This window comes from Papio anubis, chromosome 4 (assembly GCF_008728515.1).
Source record: "Papio anubis isolate 15944 chromosome 4, Panubis1.0, whole genome shotgun sequence".
NCBI classification, from domain to species: Eukaryota; Metazoa; Chordata; class Mammalia; order Primates; family Cercopithecidae; genus Papio; species Papio anubis.
In genome coordinates, this window is record NC_044979.1 from 174,081,450 (window position 1) to 174,102,634 (window position 21,185).

General features: G+C 43.6%; 1 protein-coding gene across 3 annotated transcripts in view; it reads right to left on the minus strand.

Annotated features, from left to right (window-relative positions):
- ERG (ETS transcription factor ERG) overlaps positions 1-21,185 on the minus strand; it is a 281,750-nt gene that overhangs the window by 204,931 nt on the left and 55,634 nt on the right. For all 3 annotated transcript variants that reach the window (XM_003895482.5, XM_003895481.5, XM_009202252.4), the window contains exon 2: positions 1,240-1,341. The gene's annotated coding sequence lies outside the window, so the exon portion shown is untranslated. The remainder of the gene's footprint in view (positions 1-1,239; positions 1,342-21,185) is intronic.

Below are 21,185 nucleotides of genomic sequence, written 5' to 3' on the forward strand. Positions count from 1 at the left end.
AATTCTCTCCCCCAAGTCATGCATTGTAGTACTAACCCCCGGTCCCTCGGGATGTGATGATAGAGAGGTAGGGCCTTTACAGAGGTCATTAGTGACCTAATCCAACATGACTGATCCATGTACAAAAAAAAAGGACAAGATTTAAACACAGACCTGTATAGAAGGATGATGGTGTGAAGACACAGGGAAAAGACAAAAGAGGCCTGGAACAGATTTCCCTCAAAGCCCTCAGAGGGAACCACTTGGGCTGACACCTTGATCTTGGACATCCAGCCTCCAGAACGGCGAGACGGTGAATTTCTGTTGTTTTAAGCTACCCAGTTCATGGGACTTTGTTACAACAGCGCTGGGAAAGGAGAACACCTCTATTGAGGGACTTACTAAAGTCACTTAACTGATGCAGACTAGAGGCCTCAGGGTGGGGACATGGCCTCGGGAGCCACATCCATTTTAGTTGCACCATTTCTCACTGAACGCTGACCCTGGTCAAGGCATGTCTCAGGCTGCATGGACTGCTATTCCTTCTACTAAACGACCCTGGCTTCATCCCGGCAAGGGAGGGACTCTTACATTCTGTGGGTTGCATGAGTATCATGTGAGCACCCCCAAAACCTTGATCCCTGCAGGGCTTCTCCAAGGGAGTCCCAGCATTCCTGCCGGCCTCAGGGGCGCGCCTTAGAGACAGGGCGCTGACCCTCTGCTTCTCCAACTGGATTTTATTTTTATTTTGTGGCATGTTTTGTGAATACAAAGATTCACTGCCTGGGTGTGCCCCTTGAAAGGAGGTTTCAATTGCATTCAGGTGAAATAACCACAAAATGACTATAAGCCAAATGCAGTAGTATGATAGAAAAATGGAAAGATCGTAAAAGCAGCAGTCCGTAGACACCATGCCTCTGGTTCCTCTGGAAAAGGGAGAAGAGAGTAGATGGTGATGGAGAAAAGAGGGGCTGGTGAAGACCACAGAACTAAGAAGGCAGTAATTCTAAAACCTCAACACTGTAGGACCAGGAAAGGAACATTGCTGGGCAATGGGGCATCTTATCTGAGGGGAAGTCATGGGTGTCATGTAGAACCAACATAATTCATCCAAGTACAGCAAAGAATCCAGAAATGGTCTGTGGAGGTTTGGAACCATAAACATCAAATAGTAGAGATACAAAATATTTACATATCCACATTTTTTAAAAAGGGTCCTGACTAGGCAGCATAGGATTATTCGGGTTCTGTTCGTTTTACCTTTAATTGCCCTTGGTTCTGCCATCTTTTTTCTCTGTGAGTCATTTGTCTTGCTTTTGGTCAGCACGGCTTTCCTTGGGTCTCCAAAGATCCTGGAATAACCTGAATATAAGTTCAAGAATATTAAACCTTATTTTGTTTTCAAATATTAATGCCAGGGATCAACTGTACATGTACCGACAAAACCTATTTCTTAAACATTATTTTAAAATATCCTAAAAGGGGAAAGAACTTAAATCCTTCCCTTTAAAAAAAAAAGAGGGGGTAACATTCCTCTCCTCTGAGGGAAGCCCAGCATTATGAAGCAAAAATTGGGAGTGAAATCAAGGCCAGGCTAACTGGCATGCTGAAGCACACATACACTTTTACGCAGAAAATATTTTGAAAATGTTTTCTTTTCCTTACAGCCCCCAGCTTTGGTAATAATGGCTTCCCCAGATCATTCTGTTAGCACTTTCTGCTGCTCAGAACAGGGTAGTGGGATTTAGAGTTTAGAAAACATCCTGAGAACTATAATTAAGCAATTGTCTTAGTCCCAGAAAAGAAACAACCCTTTTACTTTGTAAATGCTAGGACGATCCGTATTTTTTTTTAATCTTAGAACACTAACAAGCTAAAAAGATAGGAAGGAAAAAAATCTTTCTTACAATCATGCCTGCTAGCACAGCTCCAAAATCCAGTCTCTCTCTCTCTCTCTCTCTCTTTTTTTTTTTTTTAGATACGGGAATTTCTTAAACAACTTTCCAAGTAAAATATTCAATTCCAAAATACTATATTTAGTAGAATCCCTACAACACGAGAAATTGTAAATAGGCATACATGTTTCCATTGCTAAAGTAAGCTAATTAACATCTGCATTACCTCACATATTTATTTTTTGTGGTGAGAACACTTGAAATCTTACTCTTACTGATTTTCAAGAATGTAATGCATCGTTATTAACTACAGTCAATAGATCATAGGTCTATTCAAGTTCAAGTCATAGATCTCTTGAAATTACTCCTCCTAACTGTAATTTTGTGTCCTTTGACCAACATCTCCCCAGTTCCCCTACACTCAACATCACTAATCATCAAGGAAATGCAAATCAAAAGCATGATGAGTGTCATCTCACATTTGTTAGAATGGCCATTATCAAAAAGACAAGTGTTGGTGGGGATGTGGAAAAAGGGAACTCTTGCCCACCATTGGTGGGAATGTACATCAGTACAGTCATTATGGAAAACCGTATGGAGGTTCCTCAAAAACACAAAGATCAATGACAAATCAAAATACTGTATGTTTGACAAATGTATTACAAATCAATTTTGTATGTATTACAAATCAAAATACTACATGACTGCTGACAATCCCACTCTGGGGATAGATCCAAAGAAAATGGAAAATGAAATCAGTATGTCAAAGAGGTACCAGCACTCCCACATTCACTATGGCATTATTCACAGCAGACAAGGTATGGCATCAACCTAAGTGTCCATCAACATAAACACCCATAAAGAAAAGCAGTGCACATATACAATGGAACGCTATTCAGCGTTTAGAGGAGAAATCCTGTCATTTGTGACACAGTTGAAAGTTCCTGGAGAACTTTATGCTAAGCGAAATAAGCCAAGCACAGAAAGACAGAGAGTGCACCCTCTCACTTACACATAGCATCTGAAAAGTTGAACTCCTATTTCCTTCTTTATAGTTTTGTGTATTTTCCAAATTTTCTAAACCACAAATATTCTTCTTTATAATCAGGGGAGAAAACTAAGGCATACTAACTTTATAATCCTAAACATGCTTTTAAAGCATTTATTTCACTGTAATGTGTTCTTTTCCCATCCAGCCGTACATGGGCCCAAGGAGCTGGCCTTCCCTGCTCGGTGGCCTGATGTTCAAGGGGACGGGAGGAGGGGGACGGGAGAGGGGGACGGTGAAGTAGATCATGCTTTGCAAAGCTGTGCAAATCTTGAGTTAATAAACCTGTTCCCAAAATCCAAAAGCCAATATTGACTATTGCTTGGTTAACTGTTGTGCGTGGATAAGTGGTTAAAGGAGTATTTGGTTTCCAATTTCTGCAAAGGGAATAAGAGTTTTAAAGGCATGAACTAAGATTTCATATACTATGCTATTCTATAGTAGGTTTTTGTGCCAAAACCTCTACTCAGCTGAAAGAATAATTTGATTTATGGTTGAGACATTGTTGGGCCTGATTTAAAGCCCAGAGTCAAGCCCAGAGAGGATTCTCTTAAATATGTGCAATGGGTATTTTTAAATTAGCACTATGGCATTATTAATATTTCATTTATCCTGAGAGCATTTACCTGACAACGTAAATTATCCGTAACACAGCTGAGAAGCCACAAAGGATCCAAAAAGATGTCACAAAGTCCAGGAAGAGAAGCTCTGCCAGAGAAAGGCACACTACCAGCCGCGTGAGGTAACAGCTGGCCTCATCAAAGCAACAAAGTCAGAAAATTATGTAAACCAGACTCAAGAACTCAAAAAATACAGCCATTTGAGAACTTTGGTAAGAGTAAAAACTGCTCAACCCAGCTCGATTGCCCCTGGTCCGGCAATGGCAGAAAGTCAAGGTCAAGGAGTCACATGACCTGCAAGAGACCCCTCCCCGCCAAACCCCCAGCCCTGCCCCTGGCCAGTGGGACAACCCACATCACCCCTGGGATTCAGTATTCAATCAGGCTCTGTGTTCTGTGTGGGGAGGGAGAAGAAGGCACTGGATCATCAGGAAATATGGACTGGAAATGGCCAAAGCTAAGCACATCTGAGTACCTGAAGGGTAAGCTTAATGTGTCAATGCAGCCGTGGTGAGGCAGAAAGAACCTTGAGCTTGGAGTCCCACGTTTGTGCAGACCCACTAGCAGCCAACGAAGCCTCCCTCAGCCTCAGTTTGCTCATCTGAAAACTGGGAGGAAGAGGCTCTGACTCCAGAGAGGTTGTGCAAGTCCAATGAGACGGGGTTGCTGAAGGTCCAGATGGACAGAGGCAAAGCATTGTTTTCTGTTTTTGTTTTTGTTTTGATACAGGATTCTCTCTGTCATCCAGGCTGGTATGCAGGGGTGCCAACAGCTCACTGCAGCCTAGACCTCCCTGGCTCAAGTGATCCTCCCGCCTCAGCCACCCGAGTAGCTCAGACTACAGGAAAAAGAGCCATGTACCACTGTGCCTGGCTAATTTTTTAAAAAATTTTTTGGAGACGTGAGAACTCACTATGTTGTCCAGACTGATCTCAAACTCCTAGCCTCAAGCAATCCTCCTCCCTCAGCCTCCCAAAGTGCTTGGATTAGAGGGGTGAGCCACCATGCCCAGCAAAGGCATTGTTAAATTCAGGAACAAATGACGGCCTTGTTCCCCAAAAACACTAGGCAAGAGAACCACTCTCTATGCACAGATCTCCCTGGCCACCACGTGTAAGCAGCAGTGAATATTCCATAGGTGGAATTGGCTACTGTGAAGAAAGAAAACTCCAGAAAAGGTGCCCTTACTCCAGGAAGTAGCCTGGACCTTACGTGGGTGACAGCAGCCTGGGGAGAAGGCTCCACTGCCACCAGCAATGCCAAGGACACAGCGGCAGCAGTCATCCATCCCCACAGTCACGGTGAACACAGCCACGGAGCAGCCTGCTTTTTCCATTTATAGCCACACACAGGTGGCAATGGCAGCAGACACAACTGGCTGCCCTTCCTCCCTTATAGAAGGAAATGTACTTTTGCTTGGGTGTTCTGCCTGCCCCCACATGACCCACGGAGGATGACCAGCCCCAACACCCGTGTAAATCCTATCACTGGGCACCATCTCTTCTCACCACTGATTGGTTTAGGCAAGGGCACATGATACAATTCTGGTCAATCTGACACTCAGGGAAGCGAGCTAGAGGACTTCTAGGAAAAGTACTGGCTGATGAAGAAAGGCCATAGAGTAGTTGTCCTGTCTGTGTGGCACTTGGAACTGTGAGAGCCATCCCAGGACCATGAGAAGAGGTCACCTGAGGATAAAACCGATACGCTGTGGATGTCTAGGGGAAAGGAGGGAAGTCCTGTGTTTTTATTTACAGTAGGGAAGAGCATTAACCAACTCTGAAGGCATCTCATGACAGAGCATCTAGGCACATCAAAGGCATTTTCCTTGTTAACTAAACCATTTTGAATTGGGCTTATTTTTGTTGTTATTGTTATTACTGGCAGCAAAAGTATCCCATACACTCTAGTATCCATGTTCAAAAAAGTCGCTTTCAGCTCTTTTACCATCTGTATCCATACTCACACAGACATGCTGAATATGCTCTTCAGTTCTAATTTAAAACAAAATGATCTGCTGGAAATTAGCTCAGCTCATAGATCTCCATACTTACAACACTGTATCTAAGAATTAGGAAATAAATAACTATTACCAATGATGAGTGGCCCATCTCAGTCTATGCACATGTTGAGTGTCCAGGTACTGGAGGAGGCATGGAACATCCCCTCAATAAACAAAGGGTATGATGTGGAGGTTATGCTTTTAATTAAATTACTGAGTGGAGGCAGAATGTGGTGAGGGTCACAAGAGAGGTATCAAAGATGCAGCAACAGAGCAGTTGATGGGCACTTAGCATTTCAATAACTGGGAACAGGGAGGAGAGCACGAAAGGTGGAGGAAATAGACGAGGAGAGGGAAGACGGGAAGTGTTCCCCAAAGAAGCACGCTGCAGGGAAAGAGTCTTTCACCTTTATGTTCCCACAAGGCACAGAGAATGAGCTCAGAAATGTTGAATTATTTGTCTCTATAATTAAGGGATGATTTCACTGATAATATTGTCTTCTTCCATGATCTAAATTCAACCTGCCCTTCAAATCCATTCATTCATACAATTGTTCATCCATCCATCCAGCCATCCATGTAGTCTTCCATCCATCCATCCATGTATTCATCCATCCATCTATCCATCCATCCATCCATCCCACACTGAGTTCCCTTCATGTGCCAAGTGCTGAGTTAAACACTAATTAGGGATGGGTTTTGCCAATGAGTTCAGAGTCTAGTGAGAGAGACAGAGTTGTAAAGAAAAAATCACAAATGCCAACTCCCGTATTGCCTTGCTTGATCCCCGATGCCAGAGTGTAGCTTGGTTGAGCATCACAATCAACTGGAGAGCTTTTTAAAAACAGAAACTCTGCAATCCTTCCTCTTTTTTCTTTATTGGAAGGTCCAGGGGTGAAGGGGGCAAAAGAGTCTAAGTGGGAGTCAGGGAGGCAGCAGAGGATTAAAGGCAGTGTCTGAAATATTTTCAGACTGAGAAGGAAAAGGAAAACAGCCAAGAACACAAGAGGAGCAAGCAGTCAGAGCATAAGGAGGAAACCAGGAAAGAGCTGTCATGGAAGCCAAGGAAGGACATTTGGTAAGATGGAAAGTTCAGCGCCACATCTGCAGAGAGATTAATGTCCAGGAGAAAGTCATTCAACCAACCATATGCATTGAGAACAGGTCCTGGATTTGGCAACTTAAAACCTCTTGCAGTCCTCTAAAAATGTTGTAAGAGCCTGACAGCAGTAAGCTGAGTAGCTCAGCAGTAAGCTCAGTAGTTAAAGACAGGGAGGATATGCAAAGGGCAATGTAGGCTACTCATGGAAGGAGTTGAGCAACAAAATTAGGGAGGGAGTGGCAGTTCAAAGAAAAGCACTAATGCCACAGGGCTCAGTGGCTCATGGCTGTAATCCCAGCACTTTAAGTCAGGAGTTCAAGACCAGCCTGGCCAACATGGTGAAACCTCATCTCTACTAAAAATACAAAAATTAGCCGGGCATGATTGTGGGCACCTGTAATCCCAGCTACTCAGGAGGCTGAGGCAGGAGAATTACTTGAGCCCGGGAGGCCGAGGTTGCAGTGAGCTAAGATCATACCACTGCACTCCAGCCTGGTAGACAGAGTGAGACTCCTGAAAACCAACCAACCAACCAACAAACAAAACCAAAAAACAACGAAAACAAAAACGAAAAGCACTAACTGGCTTCACCCACCCAACATTTGCTGGGCATTTACTGTACTTCAGAAATTACTAGCAGCTAGGGATGCACCAGTGCACAAGACTCAGTTTTGCCCTCAAGGCATTTACAAACCAATGGAAAGAAGGTTTATCTTACTTGCTCAGTCGGTTTGAAGGATGAGAAAAGAAGGTATGTTTATAGACAGGATAAAGGGAGCCAGTGGAGTAGAGGAGACCAGGGGACCTAAAGATGTTACTGTCCGGCGAAGAGGTAGAGGAAACACCATGGTTCACAGCACAATGGTGGGGTCAGTTCTGGACTGACTCTACTGTCTCAGAAGGGGTGTGCTGCCAGATGGCTAACAACCAGCTCTCACAGGAAAACTCCTGATTTGAAGCACTCCGTCATTTCTATGGAGTCAATATTTCCATCATGGGCAATTGCAAGGAACCCAGGGGAGTCCCTGAATGCAGAGTTGGGAAAAGATGCGCTCTAACGCATCACTGCTGGCTCTAGCGAGTTGGGAGGAGCCAGCTCTAGCACACATGGGCTCCAGAAGCCAAAGAGAAACCAAGGAGCCTGGAACTGTTGATAAGAAAAGGGTGTTCAGAGGAAAGCTGTGAAACCAGCATAACCAGCTGCTCTCCTAGACACCGAGACCCTGTGATAAGAGGAGAAACCAGGGAGGCGGAGTTCCAAATCTGGAAAAGTGGCAGGCTTGGGTGCTCTTCAGTGACTTCTACTTGAGCAATTTTGCTTCCTAAACCTGGTTAATAGCCCAAAATATGGGCTACCTATTGTTATCTCCCTTCACTCTGTGTGTGTGTGTGTGTGTGTGTGTGTGTGCTTTTCCTATGTAAATTGCTGCACCACTAACTCTGCTATACTTTAGAACTCAGTGAGGCAATCCTTAGAACCTTACACAATTCCCTAAAGGGTCCCCTGTTACCTACTCTAAGTCATAGAGAAATGCTGAACATTTAAACCATTACAGTGCAGTTTTGCTGGAAGAAAATCTCAAGGGTCTCCATGAATCATGTCTGAGCCATGTATTGGCCATGACCATACACTTCTTGCCAGTCTTGTTCCATTTGGTTGTTATTGTGGTTTGGTTTCATTTCATTTTGCTTTGGAGGGTCAGCCTTTCTTCCACTCATGACGTTCAATCAACCTTTCTCCCCAATGCATGTCACCATTTTTTTTTGTCAGGAGACAGCAAAATAAACACAGGTATTAATGTGCCTGTGGGCACCAGTCTGTAAAGCCCAAGATGTTCTTGGACCCAAGTAAACTTTCAGTTCTTTCTCAGCCATGCCATTTTGCATGTGAAAGCATTCGAGCTGATCTCAGAGTTGAGGATGTGGCTGCCAGCTTCTACCAGAACAAAACACACAGCAGCAAAACAGCGCAATGCCGCTCAGTGTGGGAACCAGGGTCTACCTGGGGCCCCCCGTAAAAATGAGAGATTTGAAGGAAAACAGACTGCATTTGAAAGGCAGATGACATCAAGAAAGTAAAAACAACTACAAATATGACTTCTCTCCTGCTTTACACTGAGCCTTCTGTTCAAGAAAACACATTTACCGGGGATTTTTTCCTTAAGCTCAACTGGAAAAACAAATATTTAGTCATTTTACAAGAGCAGACAACTGAAAAGCAAGCCACAGATTAAACAAGCATTATGTATTTCTACGAAAGTTCATCAAACACAATATATCTTTGAGAATACAATCTTGAAGTCCGTTTTAGAGGCAAATTTGACGTTCAAAATGAATTTTGTCTTGATATAATTACAAGGTCAAATCTCAAAGAAGCAAATGTATAGATAACCATCTTTGCAATGAGATCTGTTTTATATTTTCAAATGAACAATACTGGACAGAAAAAAAAATACATAATTACTTCTGAGGTTGTATATAAAATACCCAATTGGCAATTAATCAATATCATATTAGCATCTCAATATTTTAGATAAAGCAAAATTCCTAAGTACAAAATAATCTATAATAGAATGAAAATGACAAGTTATATTAATAGAGAGATTACATGTAAGAGACTTTATTACAAGTTATCATTTTTAGATAAAATTTATTCTTTCAGCATCCCTTTGATACTTGTAGGAGGCAGATATAGTATAGAGAGGCAAATAGAGGTGAGAACCTTTCCTAGGAAAAATCAAGCAGCATTAAAAGCAGAAAGAAAAAAGAAAAATATTTCAGATTCTCAATTCTGTATATCACATTGTTGAAAAAAAAAACTTGCCAAATACTTAGAGAATACCAACAGGAAAAGGTTTCCTTATGCTCCTTAAGGGTGAGGAATTTCAAAGAACCGTGAACTCATGAAAATAGTTCTATACCCATCGGCTTTGCCAAAAACACTTTGGGATTTCAGTGATGGGTACTGAGCCACCAGGAGCACTGAAATCAGGTTTTCCATTTCCACTGAGTTTTGGCTGGTTTATGAGGATTGCACAAAGATCACCTCATTGGTACTGGACACTACTGGGAAATAAAAATTTAAAAATCATCCTTGATATTTAAAATAGAAATCATGAGCCCCGCCACAAGCGTGCTTCCCCTACACTCAGGACATGAGGTTGACAACACGCCTCCCCGTTAACCTGTGAAGCCTCACAGGTATGCACTGCATCTGTATAGAATTTTCCATGGACTCCATCATCAATGCGTCCTTTAACAAGTATGAACTGAGCGCTCACCCCATGCACAGAGCTGTGGACGGGGCCACACGGGACAGAAAAGTCCCAAGGTGTGTCTCTCACTCCCAAAGAGCCTACATGCCCTGCAGGAGAGGAAGCCTGTGGACCCAGGTTTTGTGATGCAGATGAAGAGGACACATAGCTGCTCCAGTAAGAAGAACTGGAATCATTTGAAAGAGAGGAAAAGAGGGCATTTCAGCCTTGAATAGCAGAACCCAGATCATGAAAAATAGGAAGAACTTCTATGGACATCAGAGAGGAAGGCAATCCAGACAAAAATAATAACTTAGGCAAAAGAGAAATCAAGTGCAGCTTGCAGAAGACTCTGCACAGGGAGCCAACACAGCTACTTCACGTGAGGAGTCAATGAGACCATTTAATAGAACCCCCTGTTGAAACTGTAAAAATGATTTTGCCATCTTGGCCATCTCCTGAGATGGTTGAGAAGGGATTTGCAAAGCAAAAAAAAAAAAAAGAGCTGAGGGGTTTTTCACAATGGCCTGGAACAGAGAGGGTGGTGAGAAACCAGACAAGTTTCTCAGGCAGAAGTTCCAGAAAAATGAAGAAGCAGGACAGCGCGAGGCAAGAGGGAGATGGCGAGCGCATTGGTTGGACTATGAGGGTTTGTGTGGATCTCTAAGGGCCAGGCTGTGGGGAGAGTCTAGACTTTCAGGCTAGGAAGTCCGAATCTTGTGAAAATAGCTGAGATTTTTGGAGCACCTGCTGAGCAGTTTCCCAAAGAGGCTGCTGGGATGATTCATGAGGCAGGAGACTACAGGGAGGGAAGGCCAGAGGCAGAGAGGTCAGTTCCAGGATGGCTGCCACGGTCCAGCCCAAGGTAATGAAGATGGGGAAGCCTCGGAATGCAGGAAACAGGGTGGAGATGAGAAGACATGTCAGAGCCTGGTGGCCAATTAAGCACAGAAGGTGCAGGGAAGAAAGGAGAGCAGGATGGAAAGGCAGGAAAGGTGGGTCTCAGTGAAGATGGGGAGTTCTGTTTCAGCCCCAAGAATGAGCATGTGCATCCTTGGACCCCGGGCCTGTGAGGTTGGCCAGTGGAAGCCCGGGAGCTCTGCTTAGTCAGGGTCTAGGATTGGTACTCCTGCTGGGGCCACCTCAGAGCAGAAGCAGGGCGGGGGCGGTGGGGGCTGGCTCTGGAGTGTTCCGCCCCTAAAGAACAACAAGACTTTCCAGAGGCAGTGTGTAGGGTTTAAGATGGAGACCGTGATAACGAACGGAGAGAGATGAAAGAGCTTCTCAGTGACAGGGGGAGAGGGTCCGCACCTGGAGGAGAGCCTTCCTGGAGGGCAGAACCTCGCTGGCAGTCTGGTTTTCCACACACCTGCCTGGTGAACCAACACACCACTAGCGGTTTCTTTTCTTGCTTGAAATGTCATTGAGTTTTCTTTTTTTTTTTTCTTTTGCTGAGAAATGCACAATTAAGTACCAGAATTTTCTTTGCTGGCCTAGCCTTCTGGAATCTGCAATCCCAGGACCAGATCCTCTCTACATAAAAATTGGTGGGGGACTGGTGGGGGGGGAATCTCTTTTTATAATAGCTAGAACATCTAAATATTTTGTAAAAAATAAGCTCATCACGAACCCAGTTAACCCAGCAAGGCTACTGCTCTTCTGTGTGGTGGTAACAGCTTTGTTCAGCAGTGCAAGGTGCAGGCAGAGCCTTTCATAGTATTAATCACTAGGTCCGTTTATTGAGAGAGCTGTTCTCATTTCTCAGAAAACTGAGGCATGTGAAGATAATAGTTAGGGTAAGCAAACAAACACAAATTCAAACTCAGAACTCAAAGCCAGCCTCTATGTATTCCTGAGGACCATACTGTCTGCTAGGTATAGAGAAAGGCACAGGCTGGTTCAACAGCAGAGAAAGCAAACAGGACGCACTTTCTGTGCGTCATCTCCACCACAGGGCCCTCTCTGTCGTGATCCAGCAATACTCATTCACAGTCAAAACCCAGGAAGTGTGGAAAGATTGACCTTTGTGAGCCAAACAGTGTGACGCTTGATTACTTGACAGAACTAATCCTTCTGTCCTGATGACAAAAATTCACCTACATGGTTACATGCAAGCTAGTATCTGTTGTAATGCCTCCCAGTTTCTCTGGAAAATTTCTTAGCTTCCTGGACATCTCTGAAATGCTAAGTTTCGGTAACCAGAGGTATAATAAATCTTTTATTTTTATTTGTTTGTTTGTTTATTTATTTATTTATTTTTGAGACAGAGTCTCGCTCTGTCGCCCAGGCTGGAGTGCGGTGGCCCCATCTCGGCTCACTGCAAGCTCCGCCTCCCAGGTTCATGCCATTCTCCTGCCTCAGCCTCCCCAGTAGCTGGGACCACAGGCACCCGTCACCCCATCTGGCTAATTTTTTGTATATTTAGTAGAGACAGGGTTTCACCGTGTTAGGATGGTCTCGATCTCCTGACCTCGTGATCCGCCCGCCTTGGCCTCCCAAAATGCTAGGATTACAGGCATGAGCAACCGCGCCCAGCCAGTAAATCTTATTATACCCATCTCCATGTCCATACATAAATGTACACACATGTGTGTTTATATAAGATGAGATACCTACGTATGGATGTTTATGTATAGAAATATGTATAGACAGATAAACCAATTTCTTAAAAATACATATCATTATATTGGTCCATATTTACAACTATGTAGCTATGTGTATATACATATATATGTGTATAGGTTCCCCACACTGGTGTTTAAGGCATGCGGTGGCCCAACCCCAGGAAGACTCAGCTATCATACCACCCACCTTCAACCCAGTCACATCCATCTACATTTTCTGAAAACAAAAGGCAGCCTCCCCCAAAAGCACTGAGACCCTTGTGTAGGGAATCTGAGCAGACACCAGCTTTCCAGGGCTTCCTTTTAACAAGGAGAGCTTAGCTGCTCTTGTTAATGGTAATATCTTCTTCTTCCTGCAGCACCGGGCTGTGGCCCACTCTGGAAAACTTTCCTCAGAAGGAAAGATCATTGCTGGCCTGCCCTCCCAATTTCAGACTTTCCAGTCTACAATTGTGTAAACTAATTCCTTAAAATACATCTCATATCTATCATCCATCTGAATCTATATGCATATACGTATATACACATATGTACATAGTTATAAATATGGATCAATGTAATGAGATGTATTTTTAAGAAATTGGTTTATCTGTCTATATTTACATACGTACACATCCATACATAGATATCTCATTTTATCTCTGAATCTATAGACATATAAACACACGTGTGTGTACATTTATGTATGGACACTGAGATGGGTGTAGTAAGATTTATTTTAAGGAACTGGAAATATAAAGAGATATCTCTATATATATCTACACACACACACACACACACACACACACACACACACACACGGAGAGAGAGGGACAAAGATCTGTCTACATCCTTCTGGAACACTCCTGCATTGATGAGTCATTGGTTGTGGAATGTCCTGGGAAGGAGGCATGAGCTTGGACAGGGCTGTCCTCATCAGCAGGCACTTCCCAAAGAGGGCTGACAGCTGAGGCGTCTTCCAACCATACTGCCAGCATCTGAAGGAATAAGTCCTTCCTTCCTGAAGGGAACCCAGACAGCACATCATAGAGCCCACGCCAACTGGGCAAATTGAATGTGCACAGAGTAAATTATTACCGAAACTGCCAATAAAACTCAGAATTATAAAGTCATATAATTTAGAAATTATGTGATATAATTAACATTTACAATCTGTTGACTTAAAGTCGATTATGCAGGAAATAACCGAGAGACTGTTAATAAGCACAAAACAATCCAGCAGAAATTGACAACATTAGGAGCTCAGGTTGTGTGGAGGTCAGTCTCAGCAGACCAGAGTCACTGGGCTCTCCAGATGGAGTGAAGGAGAGCCCTGATCTTGGGCCAGCCACGTGCTTTACACATAGCAAGGACTGTAAGCCTGACTTTGCTCTAGCACCAGAAGGAGGAGGGCCTCCCTCTGAAAACCACCCATTTCTCCTAGAACCCCAAGACTCCAGTCCCTGTCAGGCTGCAGAGGTGATTTCCAACCATATGATCCATGAGCCACCTGCATCGGAATCACTGAGGAATTCCTGGGCCCCATGCCCCACTCCTGGAGTCAGCAGCCGGACTATAAGACTGGCTCAGTGAACTCCACAGACAGGGTCACAGGCATGGAAGTGCAGGCAGCACAGTGCAAGCACAGAGGCTAGCAGTGATCATCCACCTGGCCCTGAACAAGTCCACCTTCTCAGAGGTTTAGTTTCCTAACCTGGAAAACACGGAATAACATCATGAAAGAAACACCAGACACAGCACCAATATATCACAAATGCCACATAAGCAACCGAGTGCAAAATGGTAGGTTTCCTGCCATCGGCTGAGGCTCACAATAGCGCACAGAGCACGGCAGGGGTGCACTCTCTAAAAAAGGAAGCCCGCACATCCATGCACAACTCTCTAAGGGGTGACCTCAGCAACAACAGCAAGCCCCTGCCCTCTGCCTTCCCAGCCTCAAGTGTACACATGTCACAAACTCGTCAGTGCTGAGTATCCAGCTCCCACTGTCGCACAGGGGAGCAGGGTGGATGTGTAGAGTTTGCTGGTTTCTGCGCAGTATAAATCCTCCCACAATTTCAAGCAACCAAAGGAGCTGGAAGACATCTGCACAATTAGCTCTTATGCACCGACACCGATAGAAGAGACCAGAGACATGGTATTCCTTCAGAGAAAGTTTGAGAGGCTGTGCAGCACCTCTCTCCACCCCAGGGAAAGAAAGGAAAGAGGAATGTAGGCAGGGAAATTTCACATCCATGTGCAGATGCACCAACCTCAAGGCCATTGAGGAAAGCTTCAACAAAACCATTTAGGCTGCTTCCAAGGGGTTCCCTAGGGTTCTCAGCTACCAGGGCACAGGGGCTAGTGACTGCCTTCCAGGCAGAGAAGTTTGCAGAGAGGCTGCCTGGGCACAGGTAAGAAGGAGAGGCCGTGGGGGAGTACACTGAGCTTCCATCCATGGTGAGGTGAGAGGGCCTGGGTATATCCTTGTACCCAGGGACCCATGGCAGGTGACTGGACTTGCAGGGGTGAGCCAGCCCTGACAGAAAGAGGCTGGAGGTGTACCGGGGGTGAAGCTAGGGGAAGGGTTCCATAATTAGACACACACAGGAATGTAACCATGCCATGGAGAGCTGTGGGGCAATGTCAATGCAGGCGCCCTCTGGCACCCTCCCATGCATTCCACCAACAAGGGGCAGCTTTTAGACCTTAGCTTCACAGAGGGGAATCTGACACCAAATCATGATGCATGGTCAAGTAACCCTATTAATAGCCCTTGTTGTCCTCTGTCTTCCTGCTCCAACCCTCGAGAACCAGAGGCAGAGGTCAGTGGTAAAGAGAGGAGTGGGTGTGCAAGCCTCTGAGGCTGGGAGCCAGCCATGGCCCCAGAGGCGTTTCTGATGCCGACACTGGCTCCAGATGCAGAGAATCTTGAAACAGGACGAAAAATGGACTTTTAAAAACTCAACCTCTCTGGACCTCTCAATGTTTGGAAATTAGACCGTTCATTGTATCTGGAAGTGACGGGGAAAGTCTGGTGCCTGAGAAGACTCAGAACAGGGATGGGAAGGAGCTATCAGACTTGAGCCATGAATTTGGAGGAAGTAAAGTTGCACCTATATCATACCCTACTGAGAACAGCTCATTCAGAAAACAAAGAAGCCCAGTTTCTCATATGTCTGGTGGATGGCCCTGCCAGGTAAACCTACTGTAGCAAAGCCACACGGAAGTAGGACAGTGTCAAAACCAATCAGGCCAAGAGTGAGCAACAGCCCGCTGGGTCTCTGAAAGAGCTGGGGAAACAAGAGGAGGCAAAAGAAATGAGCTATGGGACCCGGGGTCGGTGACAGGGCCAAGGAGTTTACAAGAGTGAGCACATCAGATAGACAAACACCAAGAGGCAGAAGAGTCTACAGATACAAGGAGGTCCAAACCTACCCACAACCCCCACACAACTCCACCCCGGCTTTGGCTCCCCTGGGGCTGGTGAAGGTAATAAGTGAAAACACCCAGGTTTGAGAATGGCTGGGCATCAAGGCAGTCTTGACAACGTCAGAATCAGAAGTATTTGCCTGCCAGCCAGTGGCTGGGAGAAATGTCCAGCTCTCCATAGATTTCCATAGCTGAGGTCCCATTTTCCTTCAAGGTGGGATGGGTAAGACAGAAAATATCCCCTGAAGGACAAGACTCAGGACAGCTCCAGCTCCAGCCTAGTGTCTCAGGATCCCTGTTGGCTCCACAGGAGAAAGACCCTCCAGAGTGCAATGAAGGAGCCCAGAGGAGACAGTGAAGGGAACCACGTGGTGACTCCCCTCATGGCAGAACTGTAGAATCCAACACCACATGGACCTCATCGATAACACTGACCACGCCTCCTTGCTTTTAAGATGGATAAGGGGCAGGGACAAGGGGCTCCATTGTATTTGACCAATAGCTGCAAAAGTAAGAAATCTTAATAAGCATGGAATCACAGAAACAGTTGAATGTAGAATTAAACAATTAAGGCACATTTCTGACTTAAATATGCCAAGAGGTTTTTGTTTGTATTCTTTATGATTTAATTTTTTTTGGATAACCAATAAACACATGTTCATAGCATCTTCTTTAAGAGCCACAGAGACATCACTTGAGACTTCAGATGATTTCAAAACTCTGCTATCGCTCCTTGAAAAAGGCAGGCTTGGGATTCCAACCTATCCATGCCTCTAACCCCACCTGGAAATTTCTGGCTCCAAGAGTCTAATGGTGATGGTTGCCACTATTAGATTTCCTTTCTCTCTGGGTGTTACAATCAGGTTTACAAGGAAGAAACACCAACCAGGGTTATCACCTTTACCAGTGGACACAGAGTTCACCAGCTTTTATTTCTGGGACTGACAGATGTCAAGGGGATCCCTGGATTCCAGGATTGACAGGATGGAATGGTCAGTAGGATGCCTTCCCCCAACAACTCAGATGACAGAGCCCACAACACGGCAGCCAGATCAGGCAGGAATCCAAGCTAATGCTTCAATAACACCAGTGATGGGAATCCCCACTGAATCCCAACTGAAGGCGCAATTGAACACTGTGGGCCCAAAATACCTACAAAGTTTTGCAAAACCTAAAGAAAAGGCAGATCTCTTTGGTGGCAAAGGCAATGTGGTGAGTTAACTTTGAAGCAATCCAACACCATATTATTGTCATAGATATGCTCACTAAGAAAAAAAAAATCACATAGAGAAATAGAAAAATAGAGAGATAAATGAATAAAATTTATTTTGAGGTTTCACTGCCAGAGGCTAGCCAGAGAAATCAGGGGAAATACAAGGTGAAGATTGGAATCACAACTAAATATTGTTCCTGTATAAGGAGAATTTTGCCCTTTTGAATTCTTAGATTACTTGACTCCCTGAGTTTCTCATTCCTTTGACAGGCACCTATGAGCACTCTAAGCACTCACCCTCCTATTTCCATATGCCAGCATTTCCAGTCACTACCTTGATTTAAGTAGAGAGGATAACAGTTTTCTCCTAGATTAGTAACTTTAAAATAATAACAGTTTTCTTCTAGAAGCAACTTAAAATAAATTTATTGACATTAAAAAATTTTAAATGAGGTATAGTCAAAGCTTAACCAGCACTTTTTAAAAAGGAGCATATTTTACTTTATTTTTATTTTTATTTTCATTTTGAGATGGTGTCTCCCTCTGTTGCCCAGGCTGGAGTGCAGTGGTGTGATCTCAGCTCACTGCAACCTCCACCTCCCAGATTCAAGCAATTCTTAAAGAAGCATATTTCATAAAGAATACTTCTGAGTCACTTCTGTTGTCTTCCTGAGTGCTTTTTACCTGCTCTTTGCATGTGGCATAAAATCCTACTTCTCTAATGCATCTCAGTTTTTAACTTTTGGCTCTTTCACTGCAAACACAGGAATTTTTAAAATAAAGAAACCATGGCTGGGTGCGGTGGCTCACACCTGTAATCCCAGCACTTCGGGAGGCCAAGGTGGGTGGATCATGAGGTCAGGAGATGGAGATCATCCTGGCTAACATGGTGAAACCCCGTCTCTACTAAAAATACAAAAAATTAGCTAGGCGTGGTGGCATGCACGTGTAGTTCCAGCTACTCAGGAGACTGAGGCAGGAGAATCACTTGAACCTGGGAGGCGGAAGTTGCAGTGAGCCAAGATTGCGCCACTGCACTCCAGCCTGGGTGACAGAGCGGGACTCCGTCTCAAAAATAAATAAATACACAAATAAATAAACCAAAACAGTTGTACAAACACTAGATATTCAAACATCAAATGACTTGATAAATGTGGACTTTAACGGGGCAGGGGATAAGAAAGGGAAATGCAGCAACTGATGTATTTATAGAAATTAATCCTTCCTCATCATTAAAAACACTGCTCCGTTTTGTAAATAGCAGCACAGAGCAACCACACTGTAGAAGTCATGCTTAATAATACATTCATTTGCGGGCTTTGTGATTTTTTTCCCTCTCAAGCCATTTTGAAGAAAATCTTTGAACACCTGTCGGTGGCTTGAGGCTTCACATTAAACTCCTTTAAGTAGCTAGAAGTTTCCTGAAGAAAACACATGAGCCTTTCACTCCTTTAACTCCAAGAGCTGGTGGAGTCCTCAAAAAAAAAAAAAAAAAAAAAAGACGACGATTCCAGTGGATATGAATTTCCTCCTGAGAAGTGAAGGGCAAACCACATCGAAAAAGTTGAGCTTCCTGCCTCAACTCAGAAAGTTAACCTAACCAGGATCCAGGCAAGAACAAAATCTGCCAGAAAGGCAGGGTGAGCTCAGACAGATTTCAAGCAGGGCACAGCCAAGGTAATGTTCAAAATCCTGTCCAGCCCCCAGGTACTATGAATACTCAATGACATCAAATGCAGCCAGTTCCAAATTGTTAAACTTGTAACTCATAGTAGGGTCTCCTAAAGAACTTGTCTTTAGAACCCCTAAAGACACCTCTGCCATGTGAAGAGACCCAAAACACAGCTCACATCCAGAGCAAGTCCTTTGTCAATGAAAATGTGAATGGCAAAGACGTCAAGGTCTCTAGCAGTGGACATAATTGAACATGTTTTAGGACTTTCAGATAAAATCCTATTAAAACAAATAGATTGGGGACAGGCGCAGTGGCTCACACCTGTAATCCCAGCACTTTGGGAGGCCAAGGTGGGTGGACCACAAGGTCAAGAAATCAAGACCATCATGGCCAACATGGTGAAAACCTGTCTCTACTAAAAATACAAAAATTAGCTGGGCGTCGTGGCGGGCACCTGTAGTCATTCTTTGCAGTTCCTCACTCTGGGGCTGCATGAAGGACTTCCACCTGTGAAAAGAAGTGGTGAATCTGGGGCTCATCATTGGAAATGTCAGCCTTCTCACTGAATTAATCAGCTATTTTGCAAGAAGAATCATGAATAGCATTCCCCTTAAGTAAGTCTCTCAAGATATCGCCCAGGCCAGGGAATTTCCAACTTTGTTCTTGGATCGAGAAAGGCCCCTCATAGGGGTCTTAGAAAACTAAGAGGAAGGTGGGAGAACAGTACTCTTACGCTAAATTAACATAACTGAAGTCACATTCTTTTGAAACCATGTCTTGAAATCTGAGTCCAGATTTTTGGGGGTGGAGATTAAAGTGTCCTTTATTTGCTGAAATGCTGATGAAATGAGAGAATAGGGGTTTTCCTCCTTTGTTAATGCCTTCATGTATTGGCATCTTGATTTCCTCCTTTTAAAAAACTACTAGTTTTATGTCTTAATAGCAAGTCTCCATTCTAAAATGTCTACAAAATTCAGAATTTTATTATATACATGAAAATATTTATTATGGAATAAATAGGAGAAAATGTAAAATATTATATACAGTATGATTACAATAAGAAAAAATAATACACAAATGTAAAATGAAGACAGTTATACAAGAGTGGTATAATGGGGCAATTTTGAGTTTTTAAATAATTGTTTAATGTTCTTAAAGCATTATTTTTTAATTAAAAGAAATTTCATGTAAATGTTATAATAGATTTTTTAAATTACCTACCAAAGCATAAACATCTATCTCTACAGACTAATAGAGTATGCCTTTCCAAAAATATTCAAATAAATGTTAGCTCTTTTATTACTAGTATAATGTGTACATTGTTAGTATTACTGATTGTGTCCTAAGTACGAATGCAATTGGCACATCCACATTAGGTCCTGAAGAATGGTCTCTGCCTTACTCAAGGACCCTTCTCTGCTAATGTCAGCTTGAATAGAAGCAACTTAAAAATCTCCAAGCAATTTCTATTAGCCTCATACCGCTGCAAGATCTACAAGCCATTTGCTCTCGTTGGGAGTGTGAAATATTAACCAGAAAGTGTAATTATTATAGGCCGTATTATTTCTTTTCTTGCTTCTTTCTAACTGAAGATTCTGCTCTGGTTCCCCTTAAAACAACCTTCAGTGTTTCCTAGACGAAATGTTTTTCTCCATCTGTCCTCTGTTCCAGCTCCCACACAGTTGTAGGCTTACTCTCTTGCTGCATTTTCAGTTTTTCCTACCAAAATACCGGCTAGTTTTGTTTTCTCCTTCCCTACTTCTGTCCACTTTTTAAACCATCATAAAGCTATCTATACCATCGCAAATGCTTTCAACACCAATAATACAAAATTATATTCAAAATGTGATCTTGGAGTGGCACAGTAACCACTGTCATGGGGTCACAAAAACCACTGTTTTTAAAAAATGATTTCCCTCACTGAAAGCCCCTGCTGTCCCTGGACTTCACGAGAAGTACAATAAATAATCTTCATAAAGAACAGTCTGAAATCACCACATGGTAGACTCGCCTGAGACAATCAGGCCTCATTCCAATTAGAAGTACATTGAAATGCTAGAGAAAATCTAACCACCACCAACATCCACCCTACCCCCCCAAAAAGAATTTACATACATTATATACATGGCCAAGAGCAAAAGAAAGAAAACAGAAATCCCCAAGGTCCAGAGTCAAAGAAAAACATTTCAGTTAGCAAGTGTTAGATGAATCCACAGGAACCCATAGCGATTTGGGTCACAAGTATAAGTTCTAAGGACTGTGGGTGGGGTTCCAAGGCCCAAGCAGGGACAAAGGACACAGCTTATGACCCAAGAGAAGCAGGAGAGCAAAGATTGGAACCTTTCCTAGCAAAAGTCACTGT